The 7,579-nt window shown below is 38.4% G+C and overlaps 1 protein-coding gene across 3 annotated transcripts in view; it reads left to right on the top strand.

The window, feature by feature from the left end:
• p130CAS (Serine_rich_CAS and FAT-like_CAS_C domain-containing protein p130CAS) overlaps positions 1–7,579 on the top strand; it is a 198,331-nt gene that overhangs the window by 8,445 nt on the left and 182,307 nt on the right. The window contains exon 1 of one of the 3 annotated variants that reach the window (XM_089096924.1): positions 2,748–2,802. The exons of the other annotated variants lie outside the window; for them this stretch is intronic. The gene's annotated coding sequence lies outside the window, so the exon portion shown is untranslated. Of the gene's footprint in view, positions 1–2,747; positions 2,803–7,579 lie in introns of those variants that run through there. 3 annotated transcript variants of the gene reach the window in all.

Below are 7,579 nucleotides of genomic sequence, written 5' to 3' on the forward strand. Positions count from 1 at the left end.
AATTTGACCTGTTAGGGCCTTTTGATATTTTCTCCCCCGATAATTATCCCCCGAATTTACATTTACGAAAAACCTTGTTTTCCTATAAGAGCCCATGTTAATTTTTCCCACCACAGCCCCCCTTTAAAGGTTGTCTGATCGGGCTGAAATCTAGAGAATAAGCTTTCCTGGGGCCTGGGAGCTTATCCTTAAAATTTCAGCTCAATCTGATCACTCCTTCCCTATTTTCCAAAAACCAAATATCAAGTGTTGTGGGGATTTTCTTGCGCCAAAAATACATCGCACAGAATAAAACTAATGTAATGTCTCTGTGGTACAGTGGTCGCTATTCCTGACTGTCAGGCGGAAGATCCGAGTTCGATTCTCCGTCAGAGAAATTATTTTATATATTTAATTTAAAGTTAAAAGAAAAACTCAGTTTCTTTTTTAAATCCAATCTATTAAATCCTTCGGCTCAACAGGCGTCTCCAGAAAAATATCAAAGTCGGCCTTCAGGTTACAGGTAAGTCTCCACTGCTTTGATAACATGGGGCCTGGGGTGTCTGATAAAAATCTTACTGTGCATTTGATTTGAGCATTCAGGAATTAAAAGCCTTAACACAAGAATCTTCAAAAGCGGGGGGTTAGGGAGGCGGCAGCCCCCCATCTTTAACTCCTCAAAAGATCAGCTAACAGTTAGTCAAGCAATAATAAGTTATAAACTGTACAAAAACGTGCAGAAATTATTTGAAAAAAAACTACGTTTTCTAAAGAGTTAAAGAGGCTGAGTCACAAGTTCGAACCTTAAAACGTACAGGGATTAGGAGGTGCAGTTGGGGGCTGCCGCCCCCCAAACCCCCGCTTCCGTATATGAAGCTGGCCCTCAACGCCTCTTACGCTAAAGTTTTTATTGTTTAAAAAAAAGAGTTGTGAGAAAGTCAAACTTTAGCTTAAAGAGCGAGGTGTTGAGGAGGGCACAGTCCCTTTCATATACGGAAGCAGGGGTTTGGGGGGCGGGAGCCCCCCAACTGCACCTCCGAATCCCTGTACGTTTTAAGGTTCGAACTTGTGACTCAGCCTCTTTAACTCTTTAGAAAACGTAGTTTTTTTTTCAAATAATAAGGCTATAAGATAGGTATTTTCAAAATCTAGTGGGGTCACAATTTAGTTTTTTATTTTTTTAAATAAAATTACCAAAAAGTGGTATTTTTCAAAATCTAATGGGTGGGTAATAAAATCTAGGGCGAAAACGCCTGTTCTACCCCCTTCCCCCATTTCTCGTCCCTGGTTGGTTTTGGATAGTAAGTATTGGATTAGGATACCTTGGATTCAAAAATCTCTCCTCCCACAGATTCCATTGAGTTTATAACCTTAGATTTAATGGCTACGAAGTGTTGCAACAATTATGACACATAGGTTACTGTTATAAAACAAAGCTACTGACGTAGCCACGTCTTATATGAGAAAGGATTTTTAGGCTCCATTCCATGTTCGTCACAGTTCCAGAAATATTACGCATGAAGGAACGATAAAACGGATGCACCGGGGGCAGCTTTCTACGGATCTTTGTATCTACAAAGTTGCTGTCTTCGTTACCTACGTCACGGCCTGGATCAATTTCTGCGTTTTATGGACCGCCTGTAAAAAATTTACTAAGATAACCCCGTAACCAATCAATGAAACAAAATCTAAAACCTCTTGTGATTTCTGCTAGAAGTTAGGGCCAACTGAGCTGAGGGCTATTGGATCGGACTCGTGCCGAAAAATTGAGGGGGATGAGGGTATTTGTCTACCTTATAGTTTTGCTCCCTCCCCTCGATTTTGAAAATACCAATTTTGGTATTTTCACTAAAAGCACATGTTCGTAGTATTTTAATTGGAAAAAATAAAAAACAAGAACAAAATTGCCCCTATGGATTTAGTAAATAAATTGTACCCCTTTAACGATTAGTATCCTAGTTGCTAATGAGTATGAAATTTAATTGAGATGCAATAAACATTTGTGATGGATGCAGATGATCCAAATATAGCATTTTCCTTGTAGAAGTCAAAACAAGTACTGACACTCAAAACAATAAATGTAGCCATTTGCCAGGTTTAGTGGAATTCTGCCAATCTGCCAACTATTCCGGTTGATAACGAGAGATTTTAACTCCCCCTCTTCTCCCATCACCCCTCCTCCCAACACGCAAAGACTTCAAATTCCGATGAAGACACAACAACGAGCCTGGCTATATAGTTTTCCGGTATGTCTGAGGTGTAACGTACCCTCCTGCTAGCTTGCAGATGTCAAAGTATTAAGCGACTTCCCTTTCTCGTCTTCTGCTTAATAGAGATCAATTCAGCCAGAGATTCTGGAAACGCATAACCAGAATATTAACTTTTACTCCTAAATAAGTTTTTGTCAAGAATTGACCACATCTTTTGGTATATATCCTGACGATTAGATCTTGGGGTCCATATCCCCCACAGAGGTTAAAGTCAGACATCTGAAATTCATGCTGGTGTTGTTGTTGATAGTCCTTATGGGTTGCTCCCCACAACACATGTGGCATAAATTTTGTATCCAAGCAAACAGCTCTTGAATTTGTTTGCTATAGCAATTTCAAGAACCTGAATTTGAGGAGTTGGAATTTATATTCTTATAATTGGCGTTTAGAAAAAGATCAGCCAACGAAGCCGCCATCTATTCTAAAATCTTAATGACCAACTCGCTAATTATCATACGAATTTGGCATCTAATTTAGTCGGTTCTTAGATCTCGTAGAGTTATGTTGAGAGAATCGTCGAGAATTTGAATCGGATGTAATTTAAAGCATAAAGGTGAATAGACTGTGTGTTTAAATTAGCATATACATGGCACAAGTAAATCGGGTGGGGGTATCGAAGAGGGAAAATTTAAGTTACATTCCGAAAAAATTATATTATGCTTTCAGGAGGGGCAATGTATTTACCCCTCCCTGAAGAAAATTAAGGTGGGCTTGACCAATCTTCACAATTTTAGGAGCTGCTCTTGGGGAAGGGGGATAAATATGACTTTTGATTATATATACCGATGTGCTACAGAATTTGACAAGAACATCTACATTAAGTATTCTGGGACTGGGGCAAAACATTAGAGTTTGGGGGGGGGGGGCTCTAAACCACGATGAATTTCGGTTGTAAGACAGAAACCAAATAGAAAAAGAATATACCATTCGACTTCCCACTCAACGTTCTTCCCAAATTTGATAGACCTATTTAGTGCCGTTATAATTGCATCTCGTCAGCTCTTTCTTCCCTTAATGGGAATTGATATAGCCCTGTACAGGATACAAAAGTTCACTAATTTTGTAGTTTTGAATTTTTTTTTCCTTCTGTCTCGTCAACAGCCGGTTCATATTTCCAAATACAGCTAATTTCAAAAGAAAAGAAACATTGAAATTAGCAAATTTTTGAATATGGCCTAGGGCTATACTCACTTTCATTAAGGGGGGGGGTGAGGCAATGATTACTGTGTTTGGGAAAAGCAATTAACGGGAATCCTATGGAATATTGTCTTTTATATTTAATTTCTGTCGTATAAAATAAATTGAGAGAGGATGACAGTCCCCCTCATAAGTAGGCTAAAGAGCGACTTCAAAGTTTAATCGACACTATCCCAATATCCGGGCCTCTATAAAAAGTCAATTTTAGTTAATGCTAATGAAATAAAATTAAATAGGATGAATATATAATAGTTTACAAACAAATTTGGGCTATATATTTGCACATTAGGGGGTGGGGGGGGGTAAAGCATTGCATATATTATATACATCATCTAACTTAGGTACCTTCCCCCCCCCTAAACCCAAAAAAACTCACAGTTTAATATCGTATACGCAATGAAAACCCTGCTATCATTTCCTGCTCTATAACAGTTAAGACGTCAAAAACGGGTTTTATCTTTGCTTAGTCCATAGTGATTAACCAGAGAGGCCCGGATAATGGGATTGTACCGTTTAATCCCAACATAAATTATGTTTAGCCTATATATTTGGAGGTTGCAGCCTCCCTAAAACCCGTCTTCAATCTGTCAAAGACCAACATATTGTAGATATTGATCCTACTCTCAATTAAACATGATGTAAACTTTACCATAAAGAGCAGGGGCTCACGTGGTGACAGGCTGCCTTAATAAATAATAATTTATATTTGTTTTAAGTTTTAGCGTGGCTCTTTCCTTTTATTTGAGAACATTAGTTGTTGGTTGTCTATTCAACGCTAGGATGTAAGCACAGACGGTTTTCATTAGAGTTCAATCTAATACTAACAATTTATTTGAACAGCTTTGATATCTTAGGCGTAGAGTACAATAGAGGAGGTAGGGGGTCAAGGTGATGAATTGAGCTCCCCAACATAAGGATTTTTACATATCCCACATTTTCCCTATATAATTCAACTATTTTAACCCTGCAGGGACGTATTTTCATCAAAATACTAGGGGGGGGGCAAAGTTTAAGCGGATTATCCCCCCTCCCTATAGCAAGTTACGCCCCTGTGTGGTAGCACAGTTGGTTTATGCTCTGTTTAGTACTTCGGGGCCCGGAGTTCGGTTTCAGCCGCCGCAAGGTTAGGCGAAAGGCTTGCTACCTGTCCCTGCAAAGAAGACTAAGCAAATGAAATGAAAAGTTGATTCGAAGCCCTATGCGCCATAAGTTAGTCTGAAGCACTGTAAAGAAATATAAAGGTTATAGACGTTTATATTTCTCTACATTGGTCTGAAGGTAATGTCCCAAGGTATCAAACAAAATCAAAATTACCGTCTGGTCTTACCCAAACCTAAAAAAAACATAACTAAGAATTTATTAAGGCTTGTTTGTTTTTCTTCTTCCATAAAAACAATTGGGGTATGTATATACAGTGTAATAATTTCATCAAAATCCTGAGGGGAGGGGGGCAAAGTTGGAGCTGGTTTTCCCAAGTCAAGTGAAAATAATTGTAAAAATGAAAAATGAGCCATATAGTACCAAGGCAAAGGTATGCTAAAGAAAACTGATCTGTTTCTCTGGATACTTGAATTATGTAGGCCTTTTTTAGTTTTGACAAGATCTATGAATATGCTGAATTTCAGACGGCCCCCCAGCTCCATAGCCGTTACTAGCCAAAATGTTTGGGGGGGAGCTAGAGATTTTACCGACTGGCTGGTCATTTTTACCGACTATTTTTTGTCAATAATTAGCATAATGTCCATTTCGAACACAATATGTAAAATCACTGCACAAGTCGGTAAAATCACTGCATTTACCAACCGAGATTTAGATTTCGATACATATCATGTCACTATTTTAATGCTGTTTATTTAACCAAATGGAAAATTGTGGTACCATCCGTAAAACCATGGCAGGAATTGGTAAAACTGCTGCGTTTCCCGACCAAGTTCAAAATTACTGTAGATGACGTGTCAATATTCTCGGGGTCTTTATTGAACTCAACAAATATTTTTACCGACTTATTTTTTTGCGGAGTGACCAAAAACATTGCGGAGGGGGGGGGGGAGAGGGGCGTCCCCCATACGTGACGGCCCTGTGCCCCTTTATATATACACAGTAGTCAAACAGTTCATAGTAACCAACTGTAAGTAAGGAGCGACCCAGCTCAATGGTAACCGAAAGTCTAGAAAACGTTATTTTGATACAAATAGATACACCAAAAGAATCAGATTTTAATGCTGATTTCAAATATATAAGTTTCATCAAGTTTAGTACGATTCGTCAAAAGTTACGCGCCTGAGAAAATTTGGCTGATTTTCGAAAAAAGGGGGAAAGACCCCCTAAAAGTTATAGAACCTTAATGAAAATCACACCATCATATTCTGCGTATCAGAGAACTGTACTGTAGATGTTTCAAGCGCCTATCTACAAAAATGTGGAATTTTGCATTTTTTGCCAGAAGAAAGATCACGGGTGCCTGTTTATTTGTTTTTTTGTTATTTTTTTCCCAGGGGTGATCGTATCGACCCAGTGGTCCTAGAATATCGTGAGAGGGCTCATTGGAAAGGAAATTTAAAAGTTCTAGTGCCCTTTTTAAGTGTCCAAAAGAAATGGAGGGCAACTAGGCCCCCTCCCACGCTCATTTTTTTCCAAAGTCACCCGATCAAAATTTTGAGATAGCCATTTTGTCCAGCATGTTCGAAAATATTATAAGTATGTCTTTTAGGGTGTCTTAATCCCCCAAAGTTCCCGGAGGGAGGGCTGAAAGTTATGAACTTTAGCCAATGTTAACATCACAGTTTATATAATTATCCAGTATGATCATTCCCTATCTCACCCATTATAAAAACCAGGACCGGGGTGCGAGTGCTCCGGAAAAAGTTTTTGCAGATATAAACATAAGCGGCATCAGATCTTTTCACGCGTAGACAAGTCAGACTCGAAACAATCGGAAATAAGTGGAAATCCGCTATTACCAATAATGCACTTTGTAACCATTTCTCATTGATAGACGCAAACACACTGATCCATAAGTGAAGAAATAAGTGGGAGGAGCTTTTTGTTCGCACCGAGAACGAAGACCAGAAATGATCTGCGATAAACTTATTGGATAATTCTATAAACTGTGGTTAGCATATAGTATTGGTTATTGGGAAGTATACAGACGTTTTCAGGGGAGATTTTTCCTGGTAGTGGGGGGTGGGTGGGTCGGGGGTTTTGTGGGAGGATATTTCCATTAAGGAAGTTTTCATGGGGGAAGGGAAATTGCTATGAAGGGGACGCCAGACTTCCCAGCATTATTTAAAAAAAGATCAGAAATTAAATATAAAAAAACAAGTTTTTCAACTGCAACAGCAGCAACATCAAAACTTTAAACGAACAGAAAATATTACATATATGATTGGGTTCACCCCATAGTCAATACCTCGCTCTTTAAGCCAAAGATTTTTTTAGTACTTTCATAAGAGCTATTTATTCTAATGAACGGCCTTTGTGATTAAGCGGTCATTTTTAAAGAATTAGAACAAAATTCGAGCTTTCGCTTAAAGAGCAAGGTATTAACTAGGGGCCGAACCCCCTAATATACGTATTAAAAATATATGAATATAGAAGTTCGTTACGTAAGTTAATTTGTAAGTTACGTATATTTATTACTAACAAAAACGTTCGTAAATAAAATTAAACAAGTTTCGAGAAAGCCATTTAACCAAATAAAAGTAAATTAATATGCAAATGTTGTTTTAATTATTTAATTAATCAAACAAATTTCGATGCATTTTTTAAGTCTTTTTACACCTTATCATAAAACAAATATCCCCTCCCCCCAAATAATAATCTTGGATAGACCCTTGCTCATTCCCAATGATATAGTTAGGGCGAGGGTCAGTGGCAATTCCCTGTAAGACAAGCCAAGAGTCCATCCAGGCCCAAATTAGTGCTTGGAGGGATCTAGGGCAACTAGGGAGGTGTTTGATGATTTTGCCCCAATCACGCGTAGCACTCCGTGTAGGGGGAGGGGCATCAGAAGATCAGTACATGCGTGAACCTCATTCGTCTGCATGCGAAAGTTTGTTTTCATTTTGTTTTGGACCTATTATTCATAATAGTTATCTTATCTAATGGTTGAAACGTAATTTTTCAGCATGTAC

This window comes from Artemia sp. Qi Xiang Cuo, chromosome 11, assembly GCF_049724085.1.
Source record: "Artemia sp. Qi Xiang Cuo chromosome 11, ASM4972408v1, whole genome shotgun sequence".
Lineage (NCBI taxonomy): Eukaryota > Metazoa > Arthropoda > Branchiopoda > Anostraca > Artemiidae > Artemia > Artemia sp. Qi Xiang Cuo.